We start from the raw sequence: 16,930 nt of genomic DNA on the forward strand, positions 1-16,930 counted from the left end.
TTTTGTACTTTTAACTCGATGACAATAAGCAACTCTCCAAACTGTACTGAATGTACATGTATTTGTTACCGTAATCTGAAATGGAATATGTGGAATATTTGCCTTGTTTTATAGGTAGACCATTTATTCTACATTATTGTCATTGTAAAATTCAGTCTGTGTCTTGTGAAAAACTCGACAAGTAGGCTAAACAGCATAGTGAACGTGGGTGTCTTACCCCTGCAGTGAACTATTCAGCATAAAGAAATTCATGATTTCAAAAAGTAGAATCTTTAGACACGTCATCTGTTCCACATACGAAGTGCCCTAATTGTTGCTACCATGAAGATAGTCAAGGTTGAACTGCAAAGTAAACACTTATGAAAGAAAAGTGATCTTGCCTTTTACTGTGTGATATTGTATGATTTCATCATTTGTGTGGTTGGGGGGGGCAAGAGTGTGAGAATCAATCCAAGTTTCCAACAGCAGACTTTCTTATCCCTCCTCTCTGTGTTGTCTTAATAGGCCCAAATAATTAGTTATTCTAAGTTCCACGTAATACACTTTTGTAAAGCACTCAGCTGTGCTTGATTCAGTTTAATCTCAAATCATGGTGGATTTAACTTAGGTTAGGTTTCAATATTGTGTTCAGAGAGTCAGCTCAACCTCATAATTATCTATTTCCCCACACTACAGTGTGTTAAATCAAAGTGTTTATCAACCATAGCACATCAATAGGGAACTTATCATTTCACTCTCTTGTTATATGTTGCAGGTGAAGGAGGGGTGTGAAAGGGGTTGGCTCTGTGGCTGTCCAAGTAAAGTTCTGTGATACACTTTGACTCTAATTGTTTGCAGTCAGTGCATTACAGAACTTTATTTGGGGAGTTAAATGCTCTGGCCTGAGGGAAATAAACATCTGGAGAGTGGGCCCATTATTCCACAACATGCCACTTGCAGACTTCAATAGGGAAACTCCTTGTCACTTTTTTAAGTTTTTTCCAATAATAAACTTTTTTTATTTTGTTAATGACTTGCCTCATGAGTTTTCACCTACTTGTGAAAGTATTTATTTCCTTATAATTAAAGACTCGCTTGGTATGTTGGTATCAGAGTGAAATGTCTGAATTATGACTGAAAAAATGGAGTAGCAGAACGCCGTAGTAGACTGTTGCATCACTTCCTATAGGATGACCCAGCGAAGCCATATGGAAACTCCAGACTCCAGTCATCCCTCACGTTCACTTTGTCATGTGACTCAGGAAGGTGAGACAAAGTTAAACAAGTGCAGTTGAAATGTTCAAACTTTTTTTTTTCACTGACCTGGGTCATGAAATGTAGTGGTCATACCACATCATATTAATTAACCTTATCAAACCCATAAACATTAATCAATGTCACAATTAAGGTTTTTTTTAAGAGTGATTTTTCTGTTGTGTATTTACATTTTATCCTGTATCGTTCATTGTTGGGAGTGTTGTAAATATAATCAAATAAACTATTTCAGAGATGTGGTCCTCTGTAGCTCAGCTGGTAGAGCACGGCGCTTGTAACGCCAAGGTAGTGGGTTTGATCCCCGGGACCACCCATACACAAAAATGTATGCACGCATGACTGTAAGTCGCTTTGGATAAAAGCGTCTGCTAAATGGCAAATTATATATTATATTATATTTATGATAGCCAATGGGAAGTTAGGATGAAACATTGCTATTCTGCTGTGTATTGTAGGCTGTCTGTCCAAGCAGTATGAATCAATGAATCGGTTCTTTCAAATCAAACTTTCAATACATAAAAATATAAAAAGGCAGATAATTAAATATAAAACTTCCTAAAAGTGCAATAAAATCACTGGCTCTATAAAGGGCACATAACCTGTTAGTCTAACTTAGAGATTCTCTGGTACTTTTGTATACTTTTTAGCCAGTAGATCTGGAAGTAGTCCTCTGTAGCTCAATTGGTAGAGCACGGCGCTTGTAACGCCAGGGTAGTGGGTTCGATCCCCGGGACCACCCATACGTAAAAATGTATGCGCACATGACTGTAAGTCGCTTTGGATAAAAGCGTCTGCTAAATGGCATATTATTATTATTATTATATATATTATACCAGCCAAACGTGGTCCCCGAAAATTGCGTACGTCGTCACGTGCAGATATGTGCACCACGTCATTGCTCTCTCTCTCTCGCTCTGCTGTGTGTGGATCTTGCTAGCTGTCACTCAAATGGCGAGGGGCTGAAGCTCATTGGCTAGAACTCGTATTGCTAAGGGGCTGGCCCACATGGGGGAAAATGTCAGGGAAAAGGCACAGCACAGCTCCCAGAAAAACAGTCACTTTCAAACTAGGGATTTCGTGGCTAATTGAGGTAAAACAGTAATTCTGCTCATAGATTATGCATGTATGAACTACACATTGACACATCCAGCCCAAAGCGGGAGGTTTAAAAAAAGACTTAGTAGTCACCAAAGTTCTAGACCAGGGTTCTTCAATTCCGGTCCTGGAGGGCCGAAACACCTCTGTTTTTCATCCTCTCCTTCTAATCAGGGGCTAATTCAAACCTGGGACACCAGGTGAGTGCAATTAACTACCAGGTAGAAATAAAAAACAGAAGTGTTTCGGCCCTCCAGAACCGGAATTGAAGAACCCTGTTCTAGACCAATGTATTTAAAGACACATGCACACATTTAAGCAACATTACATATTTTGGCTTCTATTAAATTAGATCACGTTCTAATAATAAAATCAATTATTTCACTGTGTTTTTTATTTTATTTGAGTTCTCCCAAAGACCAGTTCATTCATCATGGTCTAATATTTAGAGAGCTTCTGTGATAGGCTTAAGTAATCAGTAGGCTACCTGTCCATGGATCAGAGGAAAAGGCAGTCACCAGCACAGTGAAAGAAGAGTTGCGTTGATGCATGATGAGAATGCCACACTTATAAAATCTGGAATTTCTTTCTCTTGCCATTTTTCCTGAAAGGATGACCTTAGACCTATGGGCATCAAGTTTCCATTAACTAAAGGCCCACTCTCAAATTCATATGAACGCAACTGACAGTCCAAATCAACATGCTTGTTTTAAGCTAGTCCTATACTACAATACTTGTTATGGAGTGATGATAAGGGAAAACAGTAAAAAGCTCATTGATTTATATTATTCAAGAATCAATATAATTTTTGGAATGACCATTGAACAGCAGTAAATCACACATTGTGCCTTTAAAAAAATATATATTTCTGATATAAGCTATTCCACATTGACTGTAGCTCTAATTCAGGGATCATCAACTAGCTTCAGCCGCGGGACGATTTCCTCTTGAGCGGATGGTCAGGGGGCCGGAACATTACTGCAAATAATTTGACTGCAAATTGACCGCAAGAATCCCAAACAGATATCATTTTTGACTAAAAGAAAATAATTTCAAACCTTGCTTACATTTGTATACGATCACGTGTCTCTCTATTATGCGTGGGAATACTTGGGAACAGATTTCTTAAATTAAAATCACTTGGAGCTGATCTCCAGGTGTTTTTACAGTCTTTTATGTACAACAATAAAACAGTTTTTTTTTTTTTCAGAACATTTGTGGGGCCAAATAAAACCACCCGCGGGCCAAATTCGGTCCGCGCTCCGCCAGTTGGGGAACCGTGCTCTATGGACTACCATCAATTAAATTAAAGTCACAGCAAGGATAGGCGATAATGTAACCAATCTGTATTGAAAGCACAAATTAAATGCAAAGCGTGATGGGATTCGATTGCAGTTTAGCTCATATCATACTATCGCTGTACTGACCTCTTGACTTTCCTTCCACAAACACAGTATGGCGTCAAACAGCAATACCTCCGAGGGACAACGAATGGCACAGCAAAGATGAAGGATAATTGCAGGGCATTTACAGAAACATGAGGACGGTGACTCGGGAATTATTGCAAAAGAATGCAAAGCTGAAGCGACCGGTTCAACTGAAGAGAATAAAGGGACGGTGCCGAGAAAGAGGTAGTTAAGATGGGCCCTCATCCAGTGGATGAATGAGGGCTATCCTGACATGCTACCTGCTAGCTAAAAGTGATTGTCATAAAGTATGAAATAGCTGTCGTGCATTTTCTTGTAATTAAAACACATAATTGGTGTCTTTTACTAACGGAGATGACCTCCTCGGCATAGTATTATTTAGACATCTCTGCTTTAATTAAGCTAGCTAATGAAATTAGCCAGCAGAATGTGCGGTAGTGGTCCTTAAACAAAGTGTTCAGTCATCGAAGTGGGTGCGGCGGGATTGTATTCTGTGTCCTATCAAAGTCTTTTTCATTGTAGTTAGCTAGATTACTTAGCTAGAATGTGTTTCAGTAATGTTTGATCTGTCACCCTTAGTTGAAGTTGAAGTTCAGGTCAATCCTACGCTAGGACTTGTACCATTTTGTCATAGCTTGCCAGCGTTATATGACCCACACTAGCCGACTAAACTCCTAGATTTACGATGGAGTTGAGCGGCGGCTGTTGTGGGCTGACTGGAGCTCCGACGCCACATAAAATGATTATTATTTTTTTTGTATAAAAAAAACCCGACTGATTTCAGCACCCAAAGAATAGACCGGAATTACACACAAGTTCTGTCTAATTGTGGACTATTCTTTGGGTGCTGAAATCAGTAGGTTTTTGATAAAAACATCATTTTATCTGACCTCGGAGCTCCAAGTCCGTCCCGTCACCACTAGTTGCGGTTCAACTCCATCGTAAATCTAGGAGTTGAGTTTAATCGGCTAGACCCACACTAGCCGCTGGTGACAGTGGGCAGCTGACGTAAATGTAACACCAACATCTCTTAACTATTTCAAGGGAGCCTGTTCCATTATACAGTTATATTGTAAAGGTATAGCTTGATAAACTACTGGTGACGTTTTGAATGCTGACAATATTCTGAACGACGACTAGGGAAATCTCAGCTGTTGGAGTGACATGAACAGAATAAACTAGCTAGCGACAGTCTTGAATAGAAGGGATCATTACAATGGTCATATGTTTTATATTCTTCATGATATAATCATATAATATCACATTTTATCTAGAGGTGAATGTTTTTCCAGATTTTAGTTGTGGACACACCTATTGTCTATTTCATAGCAATAGAAATCAGAAACGGGATCAAGTTGAGCGGTTAACCTAAACTTGGATCTGATTGGCCAAGACCTGTGGGTGGTCTGACAAATTGGCTGTTCAGCTTTCACAAACATGTTGTAGTGACATAAAAAAAAAAAAATATGTGACTGTTTTACAGGGTCAGCAATAGTATTATGGTGCCCCTGGAGCAAATTAGGGTTAAGTGCCTTGCTCAAGGGCACATCGACAGAATTGTCACCTTATCTGCCCGGGTATTCGAACCAGCGACCGTTCATTTACTGGCCCAACGCTCTAAATGCTAGGCCACCTGCCACCCTGTGACATCCAGTGTCAGACATGCCTTAGAGCACACTTCCATATTTGCATTTCATAGAGGCTGTATTGTAGGACCCACTCAACCATGTAACACTGTGCAACGGGGCCATTATCATGCATTGTTCTGATCAACTTGGGGGCTGCAGGTAGCTTAGTGGGTAAGAGCGTTGTGCCAGTAACCGAAAGGTCGCTGGTTCTAATCCCCGAGCCGACTAGGCGAAAAATCTGTCGATGTGCCCTTAAGCAAGGCACTTAACCCTAATTGCTCCTGTAAGTCGCTCTGGATAAGAGCGTCTGCTAAATGACTAAAATGTAAAAATGTAATGTAACTTGACATGGCCCGTGTGAGGAAATGTTACCATTGTTCTACCACAAGAATGTAAATGATTTGTTTTGCGTTATGTATGAATGTTCATTGTGCAGTTGGGAAATGTTCGATATTGTTATAGAATGTTTTTTTTGTGAAGCAGAGAAGTGCTGAGGCTTATTTCAGATCAACCCTACCGATCAGCTAGGCTATGGGCATCGGTATCAGTGATGCTGAGACTCAGATTTTTCCTAGCACATGTCAGAACTAGGTTACTGGTCTGATCACTGGGGGTGTAGGAATGTTGCACGTGTCAGAACTAGGTTACTGGTCTGATCACTGGGGGTGTAGGAATGTTGCACGTGTCAGAACTAGGTTTACTGGTCTGATCACTGGGGGTGTAGGAATGTTGAACGTGTCAGAACTTGGTTACTGGTCTGATCACTGGGGGTGTAGGAATGTTGCACGTGTCAGAACTAGGTTACTGGTCTGATCACTGGGGGTGTAGGAATGTTGCACGTGTCAGAACTAGGTTACTGGTCTGATCACTGGGGGTGTAGGAATGTTGCACGTGTCAGAACTAGGTTACTGGTCTGATCACTGGGGGTGTAGGAATGTTGCACGTGTCAGAACTAGGTTACTGGTCTGATCACTGGGGGTGTAGGAATGTTGCACGTGTCAGAACTAGGTTACTGGTCTGATCACTGGGGGTGTAGGAATGTTGCACGTGTCAGAACTAGGTTACTGGTCTGATCACTGGGGGTGTAGGAATGTTGCACGTGTCAGAACTAGGTTACTGGTCTGATCACTGGGGGTGTAGGAATGTTGCACGTGTCAGAACTAGGTTACTGGTCTGATCACTGGGGGTGTAGGAATGTTGCACATGTGACAGGAGATCACATAGGGTTGTGTCATGGTCCATTGTGATACCAGGCTGTCATAGATTAGCATTGAGAGAATATCTCTCATTTACCAGGCTCCTCATAAATTCCACTGCCTGGCTGTTTGGCAGGCATTCATCATGGTTTAACTCCACCACGTGTACCAACTTGAGTTATGGGTCCTTTCTAGGAGTAGTGGCCTATTTCCTCTGACTGTCTGCTGTAGTGGCCTATTTCCTCTGACTGACTGTCTGCTGTAGTGGCCTATTTCCTCTGACTGACTGTCTGCTGTAGTGGCCTATTTCCTCTGACTGACTGTCTGCTGTAGTGGCCTATTTCCTCTGACTGACTGTCTGCTGTAGTGGCCTATTTCCTCTGACTGACTGTCTGCTGTAGTGGCCTATTTCCTCTGACTGACTGTCTGCTGTAGTGGCCTATTTCCTCTGACTGACTGTCTGCTGTAGTGGCCTATTTCCTCTGACTGACTGTCTGCTGTAGTGGCCTATTTCCTCTGACTGACTGTCTGCTGTAGTGGCCTATTTCCTCTGACTGACTGTCTGCTGTAGTGGCCTATTTCCTCTGACTGACTGTCTGCTGTAGTGGCCTATTTCCTCTGACTGACTGTCTGCTGTAGTGGCCTATTTCCTCTGACTGACTGTCTGCTGTAGTGGCCTATTTGCTCTGACTGACTGTCTGCTGTAGTGGCCTATTTCCTCTGACTGACTGTCTGCTGTAGTGGCCTATTTCCTCTGACTGACTGTCTGCTGTAGTGGCCTATTTCCTCTGACTGACTGTCTGCTGTGGTGGCCTATTTCCTCTGACTGACTGTCTGCTGTGGTGGCCTATTTCCTCTGACTGACTGTCTGCTGTAGTGGCCTATTTCCTCTGACTGACTGTCTGCTGTAGTGGCCTATTTCCTCTGACTGACTGTCTGCTGTAGTGGCCTATTTCCTCTGACTGACTGTCTGCTGTAGTGGCCTATTTCCTCTGACTGACTGTCTGCTGTAGTGGCCTATTTCCTCTGACTGACTGTCTGCTGTAGTGGCCTATTTCCTCTGACTGACTGTCTGCTGTAGTGGCCTATTTCCTCTGACTGACTGTCTGCTGTAGTGGCCTATTTCCTCTGACTGACTGTCTGCTGTAGTGGCCTGTTTCCTCTGACTGACTGTCTGCTGTAGTGGCCTATTTCCTCTGACTGACTGTCTGCTGTAGTGGCCTATTTCCTCTGACTGACTGTCTGCTGTAGTGGCCTGTTTCCTCTGACTGACTGCCTGCTGTAGTGGCCTATTTCCTCTGACTGACTGTCTGCTGTAGTGGCCTATTTCCTCTGACTGACTGTCTGCTGTAGTGGCCTGTTTCCTCTGACTGACTGTCTGCTGTAGTGGCCTGTTTCCTCTGACTGTCTGCCGAGGAATTTCTGAAAAGCATTCCCTTGGGATGAGCATAGTGATTTAACACATATGTTTAATTATTCAGTAGATATATTGAGATACTCAAATTCTGCCTGACGTTTGAGTTCAGTGTTCAAACGTGTTTCTTGTATCCTCTAACCTGATTTAGCATAAGGCTAAGCCTACAATGTTATTTCTTTGGAACGTTGTTTTAGGAGGATACCCTACTTTCGTTGGGCACACCTTCTTTCCTGACGCTCATCTATGGGATTCATCATGATGCTCCCCCTTGGAGTGTCATTGTGGAAGGGAATGAGATCTAAGCCACTCCCTGTCTGATGTTGTGGTCCTCTGTAGCTCAATTGGTAGAGCGCGGCGCTTGTAACGCCAGGGTAGTGGGTTCGATCCCCGGGACCACCCATACGTAAAAATGTATGCACACATGACTGTAAATCGCTTTGGATAAAAGCGTCTGCTAAATGGCATATTATATTATATTATTATTATATTTTGATGGTGTAACAGGTTTTCTTGTTACTGTGCCAACAGACTTTTGTAGTTGGCTGCTTGTAGTCCACAGGGGAACGACCACCTCTATAGGGACCAGGCCTAGGTTGACTGGCGCCTCCCATACTGCCAATACACTAACTGATAGCCATGATGTGGAAAGCCCATTGAATAACTGATAGCCATGATGTGGAAAGCCCATTGAATAACTGATAGCCATGATGTGGAAAGCCCATTGAATAACTGATAGCCATGATGTGGAAAGCCCATTGAATAACTGATAGCCATGATGTGGAAAGCCCATTGAATAACGTTTTACATTTACATTTTTAGTCATTTAGCAGATGCTCTTATCCAGAGCGACTTACAGGAGCAATTAGGGTTAAGTGCCTTGCTCAAGGGCACATCGACAGATTTTTCACCTAGTCGGCTCGGGGATTAGAACCAGCGACCTTTCGGTTACTGGCACAACGCTCTTACCCACTAAGTTACCTGCCGCCGTGATAGCCATGATGTGGAAAGCCCATTGAATAACTGATAGCCATGATGTGGAAAGCCCATTGAATAACTGATAGCCATGATGTGGAAAGCCCATTGAATAACTGATAGCCATGATGTGGAAAGCCCATTGAATAACTGATAGTAAAACAAGGGAACTACAACACATTCCCCATTGCAAATAGACCACTAATCCAAATACTAGCCTATTCTGCAACAGGAGGTCAAGTATGAGGGTGCAAGTCCGTGGTCTTTTAAAAGTGCTTCCTTGTATTGTCTTGCTCCCTTGAGGTTTGACTTGTGTCCTCTCTCAGACAGCGTTATAACAGTATTGGCTTCTACTACTGTAACGTACTAACCAACTGTTTGTTGTTCTCCCAGGCAGGAGATTATGAAGTGGAATGGCTGGGGGTACAGCGACTCCAAATTCCTCTTTAACAAGAAGGGTCAAGCAGAGTTTACGGGCAAAAGGTACAGTACACTGTCTCGACATTTTCAACCGTTTTACTCTCATGAAGAAAATTTATATTGTCTATGACGATCTGTAGGCTAAATAATTTATTCACATTTATCGATAGAATTCTCAATCTGGATTGTTCACTCCTTTGCACAGGCTGCCGCCTAACACTCGTTCCGACATTTCTTGATTTCTTGTTTTTTATGTATTTAAATTGTTGATTATTTATGTACTTGTTTGACATTATACTGCATTGTTAGGAGCTAGTAACATAAGCATTTCACTGCACCCTCTATAACATCTGCTAAACTGTGTATGCCAGGGTTTCCCAAACTCTGTCCTGGGGCCCTCCATGGGTGCACGTTTTGGTTTCTGCCCTAGCACTACACAGCTGATTTAAATAACCAACTCATCATCAAGCTTTGATTATTTGAATCAGCTGTGTAGTGCTAGGCCAAAACACTAAAGGGCCAGGAGCGAGTTTGGGAAATCCCGGTGTGCGTGATCAATAAACTTTTGATTTGAAAACCTCCCGCTCCTCTCCAGCCTCATTCAGAGTGGGGTGCTAGTGCCATCTAGTGGCTGGTATCTGTACTCTGCTAATCTTGCTTTGAGTTAGTCCCAGACATCAAGTCAATGAGTGGGATTATCAGCTGTTTGAAACTCCCGTTATTGCCTTTCATGCAAATGTTTCTTCTTACCATGGGTGCTTTTGTTTTGTTTATGCTAACAGTTGTCATGGGATCATATGTTGAGTGCTGATGTAGGAAATGATTCGTTTTAATCTCTGTGCGTTTTTAAAGAAGCCTAACCTATTGTCTCTCTACTCTGATAACTGAGCATGACTTCAACCCACACTGACTTCAACCCACACTGACTTCAACCCACACTGACTTCAACCCACACTGACTTCAACCCACACTGACTTCAATCCACACTATTGCCTCTCCACTCTCTCTGATAACTGAGCATGACTCCAAGCCACACTGGCAGCAGAATGGATTGCTCTTTTCATTGGCACACCTTCATCTTCTGTTTTACACCTTTTTATCTTTGTCTTGCGTGATGGAGGCAGAGAAGGTGATGTATGCTTAAAGAACAGAAAGCCTGTCAGACTTAAAGCTAAGAGATGTGGTAGACTGTGCTGTATGGATATCTGTTTGAGTAATGGGGAGGGTTGTACGGGATGCTGACCAGCAAATGGTTCCTCTGTTATTCTTTACTAGAAGTTCTATCAACTAATAATAATAATAATAATATGCCATTTAGCAGACGCTTTTATCCAAAGCGACTTACAGTCATGTGTGCATACATTTTTGTGTATGGGTGGTCCCGGGGATCGAACCCACTACCCTGGCGTTACAAGCGCCGTGCTCTACCAGCTGAGCTACAGAGGACCACAACTACATCTTACTATTCTGTGCTGTCTCTGCGTGGCTTGAGAGATGGAAGAAATGAAAGTGAATGAGATTTCATTAAGGAGTGTGTTTTAATGGTCTGCTGGACAAAGGCAGACTACAGTCCCCTGATGTGCTGGCGGCGGTTCAATTATATAGCGTCTGGCCTGGGCTGGCGTTCGATGGGGACAGCGCGGTCACTGGGCTCGCCTAATAACCTCCATTTAAGCTCAAACAACCACACACTGACTCCATACCAATGACAGACAGTATGTATTTCAGCAGTTCCTAGCAGAACACCGAGGTCAGAGGGGATGTGTTTTATGAATTGGGTCAGAAGTCCTTAGCTTTTCTTCTAATCCTGTGTTCCGGTTCATTCCAGGTGTAGGCTAAGTGGGAAGACCCTGCCCGGTTTGCAGGACTGGTTTGAGAACACCTATTGGAGACAGTGTGAAGCATAAAAGCCCTGCAACTGTAAGTGTAGTTTGGTTTCAACCCTCATGTCTCCTGTTGGTGTGAATTCTAATGACGGCAGCAGCCAGTTAATGGCTCCTCCTCCCCCCTCCCCTCTCCCCCTCCTCCCCCTCCCCTTCCAACTCCCCCTCTTACCCCCTCCTCCTCCTCCTCCTCCCATGTCTTTGTTCCAGCCTGTCCTGAATGCCAGCGCTGTGCCACCGCCCAGTCTGAACGAGGCGTTCGTAGAGGACCTGAATGCCACAGGCATCCCATTCTCCAATGAGGCAGACGACAGGGTGTTCCGTGCCCACGGTGAGGCATGCTGGGAAGGCTCTGGTCCTCCAGGGGGCTGGGAGTAGTCTCATACGGACACCGTGTGAAAGTTGATCATGAGGACGTCTCTATTTTTACACGTGCGATACACAGGAACACAGCAGCATGAACTAGAGTAAAGTCATTTAATGATGAACATCACACTAATTATACTGATCATACAATAATATAATTGCTTTTGTCGTAGTATATTTAACGTTGTTCTCTCTTATGTTAACAGGTCATTGCTTACATGAAATCTTTGCTCTCAGAGAGGGGAAGAAATTTGAGCGTGTTCCAGATGTGGTGGTGTGGCCAAGTGAGTTTTACATCGCAACTATTTTTAATGGCCCAGGTTTCCCCCCCCCCCTCCCTTCATTGCATTGGTTTGCTTCTCATCATCCTGGCTCAGGTGATTTAAAGGGCTAATCTCTGCCGAGGCGTAGGGATATTGATATGTATGAGCGGTGGCTTAATAAGAAGCGTCAGCGGGAGGGCGTTTGACACCCAATACACCAGGCCCAGCAGAGTATAGTCATGAATCATGGCAGATTGGTTCGCTGCAGTTATGGCTAGCACCATTTTATCATGCAAATTTGTGTTGACTGATGGCTGGAATATGATTAGCAGACTCCGTGCCAGTGTTTATTCCCTTCACCGTGAGTACTCTTGTTATCGACGTAACACTAATTTATAGCTCTGTGTTATATAATGACATGGGATAAAATGTCCATCCAAAATATTGTTATGTATCCTTTGCCTCCGCAGACCGCCACAACGATGTGGTGAAACTTGTGGAGCTGGCATGCAAGCACAATGTTTGTTTGATACCGTACGGCGGTCAGTATTTTACTGCTGCAAACCCAACAGTACAATATATTTTCCAAACTTTAAAACATATTTTAGACTAGAATGGTATGCCCTGTCTTGACCATGTGGCCTGACCAGGGAAAGGGTTGGTTATAGCCTAGTGCTAGGGCCCAGAGTTTCCCCCTGGTCAGAGTTTTCCCCTAACCCTAACCCCTCCAGTCTCCTGTCCTCCTTCCAGGAGGGACCAGTGTGACCAGTGCCCTAGAGCGGTCGGTCAGCACGGAGGATGCTCTCAACAGGAAAGGTAGCGGTCGGTTAGCACGGAGGATGCTCTCAACAGGAAAGGTAGCGGTCGGTTAGCACGGAGGATGCCCTCAACAGGAAAGGTAGCGGTCGGTCAGCACAGAGGATGCTCCTATATCCACATCAAAGCTTATTCAGATGTCTAGCTGTGACTCTCTCTCTCTCATTATCTTACTTCGGGAGAATCCTGTAGCATAAATTTGCTAAACTTTTCTCAGAGAAAATACTGTGAGGGAAGGAAACCCAATAGGAAACAGCATTTAGTAGCAGCACAGTATCACAGAGCTGTTGGACAGCTGCCTGCCTAGGGGATATATTGGCTAGTCCAGCAATCACTGAGGAGGTGACGTAAATACCAGTGACCAGTGCGCTGGGTCAAGGGTCACAGGGCATAGCGGGTCTGAGGGAGTCACATGAAAGACTGTGTATGACCACTTTATTACCTCTGGAGAATGAATGATGGCTCCGTGGGAGCTCAAGCTGGGCCGGGGGGGGCCGGGGGGGGGGGGGGGGGGACTGGAGAGGTTAACCTTTTGGAATCTATCTGACTAACACTGTGTCCCCCCCACGGCCCAGTCCTCTAGTAACGACAGCCACATGTTTGTAGCTCACTGGAGGGAACAAGTGCTACTGAAATACCCCCCCCCCCCCACCCCACACAGCCACATCTTCAACAAACAACATGAGCTTGGCTGTTATTACCTTTCTCGTTTGGTAGATATTCTGGTCACCACAGCATCTGGTTTCTTTCTCACAGTCGTTATAAAATGCTGCACACTGACCTTTTTTGAGCTCTAGAAGTAAGACCTCAACAACTGGAATGTATTTGAAGGCTGTAATTCAATGAGTGAAGGCGGTTTTCGAGTGCAGCCATGGGGATATGCTGTCAACACTACTGTATTCATTAAAATCCTCTCCCTCTAACCTGTATCGGATGTATCGGACACAGCCTGCTTTTCATCTGGGCTAAACTCATAAGGCATTGAACACTATTTTAATTTGTTTGTCCCTAGTGGTCTAAACAATGTAATTTTATTTTGTTTGTCCGAGTGGTATAAACGATGGAAGCAGTGAAATGTTATGACCTCATGAGTTTTTTTAAATCTGCAGAACCGCATTATTGTGGACTGACGAGAAGTATTTAGTCGCCCACGTTGAAGCTGGCATCATCGGTCAGGATTTGGAGAGATTAGTAAGTGCCTTGCCTTCATAATTACTAAAGCCATTTCATACTGAATGATCTCCCATGAAAGGGCTCATGTTATTAAGACGGGGCAAGTATACGCTTTCATCTACAGGATCTTTCACCTGTAGCCGGCCTTGCCTTTCCACCCTGGCTTAGTGGTTTACAGGGAGTGCAGAGCTCCCATGCTAGGCAGGTCTGAATAGGAGAAGGGGTAACTACGTTGGAGCTTGAGGCTCGGGCGATGAGCAGATGGCACCATTAAGCTAATTCAGAAAAATTGAGAAGGAGCCAGTGTTTGTTGTGGAGGAACGCGTGCTCTGCGTCTCAAGCAGGCTCCACCTTTGCCTATAGAGAAGGGCCATTTTGATGGAGCAGATGGCTCTGCATTAAAAACTGCCTGTCGGGGTGAGCTGTGCCATGAACGCACGGCCTGACTCTCCTCACGTCACCTGGAAGAGGGGAGCCATTAGAGTAGAACCTGCCTGCCTGCTGCTGACCAGGGGCCCGGCACGGAGACCAGGGGCCCAGCACGGAGACCAGGGGCCCAGCACGGAGACCCAGGGGCCCAGCACGGAGACCAGGGGCCCAGCACGGAGACCCAGGGGCCCAGCACGGAGACCAGGGGCCCAGCACGGAGACCCAGGGGCCCAGCACGGAGACCCAGGGGCCCAGCACGGAGACCAGGGGCCCAGCACGGAGACCAGGGGCCCGGCACGGAGACCAGGGGCCCGGCACGGAGACCCAGGGGCCCAGCACGGAGACCAGGGGCCCAGCACGGAGACCAGGGGCCCAGCACGGAGACCAGGGGCCCGGCACGGAGACCAGGGGCCCGGCACGGATACCAGGGGCCCGGCACGGAGACCAGGGGCCCAGCACGGAGACCAGGGGCCCGGCACGGAGACCAGGGGCCCGGCACGGAGACCCAGGGGCCCAGCACGGAGACCCAGGGGCCCAGCACGGAGACCAGGGGCCCAGCACGGAGACCAGGGGCCCGGCACGGAGACCAGGACTGAGTTTGGGAAAAACCCGTAGGTCTAAACTCAGCTCCTACGAATACTGATGAGTGTTTCTTTGTCACTCTCCCTCTCCCCAGCTCAACGAGAGTGGCTACTGTACGGGGCATGAGCCAGACTCCACAGAGTTCAGCTCCCTGAGTGGCTGGGTGGCCGCTAGAGCATCAGGCATGAAGAAGAACCTATATGGTAACATCGAGGACCTGGTATGTTCCCTCTCTCTGACTAACTGATCTTACTAGGCGACTGTAAATGGGCAAACGGTTGTAACGTGAAGTTGCATGTGCGGCTATCCAAACACACTTGCGTCATGCTAACGTATGGGAACCATGCTATTTGGTTTTCCTGTGACCAAGAGGCCTGCTTGTTTTGGTTAAGCTCTGCCAATGATTGACAGAATGTAGCCTTGAATATGAACTCAGCAACCGAGGTACCGCTTGTTTTAACCTGGATATTTCACTCCTCTCTGCTGCGATTTTAAAGTCAAGCTAAGTGACTTGAGCTGCCATCTTGTTTGTCCTATATCCAGGTGATTCACATAAAGGCGGTGACCCCTCGAGGGGTGATGGAGAAGAGCTACCAGGGGGCCGCGCATGTCCACTGGGCCAGACATCCACCACTTTATCCTGGGCTCAGAAGGTAAGACTCACCTCCCCACTCCTCCCAGGGATCATGACTTCAACATGATAAAAGTTGACCCTATGTGCAGTGTGTATATAATGTAATGGGATAACCAGTCAGGTGAACGTTTATCCAGGGTGGGAGAAGAGATCCAGTTATGGGGGGGAAGGGTATTGGTTTTGGGCCTCTGTGCATCATGCCTACCTTTGAGAGATCCAGTTATGGGGGGATGGGTATTGGTTTTGGGCCTCTGTGCATCATGCCTACCTTTGAGAGATCCAGTTATGGGGGGATGGGTATTGGTTTTGGGCCTCTGTGCATCACGCTTACCTTTTGAGAGATCCAGTTATGGGTGGAGGGGTATTGGTTTTGGGCCTCTGTGCATCATGCCTACCTTTGCCCCCACCCCTTGTGACTCCTGGCACTGCAGCTGTGGATACATGCCCCTAACAAAGCACTGCAAGCTGTTTACTGACTATACACTGGGAGCCGGGCAGAGATCTCCATCTGGACTCATTACAATGTATACTTAACACACATCTGCAAATGAAAACCCAACTAGATGTATTTAATTTAGTCCTATCATCTCTTTTTAAATTATCTTCAGTTCAGGGACAAAAATAGTTTGAAATAAAGTGGAGAATGGGGTGGCTCAGATGGCCTACTTCCTGTGCAGAGTAGTTGTTCCTCAGTGAAATGGTACCAGGCTTGAGTTTTGGTTCTATTTGAGCCTGGTGGCTACTGTGAAGCCAGACCCTGTTGGGTAGGAGAGGAGACAGGACCTCCTAGTCCCCGGTCTGTCACTGTGTGGGCTCCTGGCTCGGTGGCCAGCTCTGCTGCTGGAGCTGAGCGACAGAGAGGGGTCATACCTCTGCTTGGTCTCATTACGATATCTCCCCCTGCACAGGCATCCCACACACTGACAGACACTAGGCCACAACAACAGAACCTAGCACTGGAACCCAAACACTGCTCTGCATGTTAACCAGCCAGGCATACTATAAATCCTCTTCTCAGTCAACACACAGTATCCCTCCTCTTCCTAGTCCCTGACCTTGGAGTGGCCTGAATACCAAAGTAGTTCCCTCCACCCTTCTCTAAGCAGTGGAATAATCAATAATAATCAGGTTTCTGTTTCAAAGGCTCTCTCAGCCATGACCAATGATATGCAGGTGTGTGAAGCTGGCCAGCACTAATCGAATGTTGTGTGGAGTTAATGCCATGTGAAACTGCCTTCTTTGATTCCCAATGAGTGGCCTCTAGTTTCAGCCACATGGCCCCCACGTCAGGCTGGTCCGGCCCCCATGTCAGGCTGGTCCGGCCCCCACGTCAGGCTGGGCTCCCCCCCCCCCCCCACGTCAGGCTGGTCCCCCC

General features: G+C 45.7%; 1 pseudogene across 1 annotated transcript in view; it reads left to right on the forward strand.

The window, feature by feature from the left end:
* Nucleotides 1–901: 901 nt before the first annotated feature.
* The window catches only part of LOC311122666 (alkyldihydroxyacetonephosphate synthase, peroxisomal-like), a 39,714-nt pseudogene continuing 23,685 nt past the window's right edge, over nucleotides 902–16,930 (forward strand). The window contains exons 1-8 of the transcript in view: nucleotides 902–1,245; nucleotides 9,383–9,472; nucleotides 11,238–11,329; nucleotides 11,503–11,623; nucleotides 11,865–11,942; nucleotides 13,847–13,928; nucleotides 15,016–15,141; nucleotides 15,465–15,574. The product of the transcript in view is annotated as an alkyldihydroxyacetonephosphate synthase, peroxisomal-like (transcript). The remainder of the gene's footprint in view (nucleotides 1,246–9,382; nucleotides 9,473–11,237; nucleotides 11,330–11,502; nucleotides 11,624–11,864; nucleotides 11,943–13,846; nucleotides 13,929–15,015; nucleotides 15,142–15,464; nucleotides 15,575–16,930) is intronic.

The sequence above is a fragment of the Coregonus lavaretus genome, assembly GCF_964263955.1.
Source record: "Coregonus lavaretus genome assembly, contig: HAP1_SCAFFOLD_715, whole genome shotgun sequence".
NCBI classification, from domain to species: Eukaryota; Metazoa; Chordata; class Actinopteri; order Salmoniformes; family Salmonidae; genus Coregonus; species Coregonus lavaretus.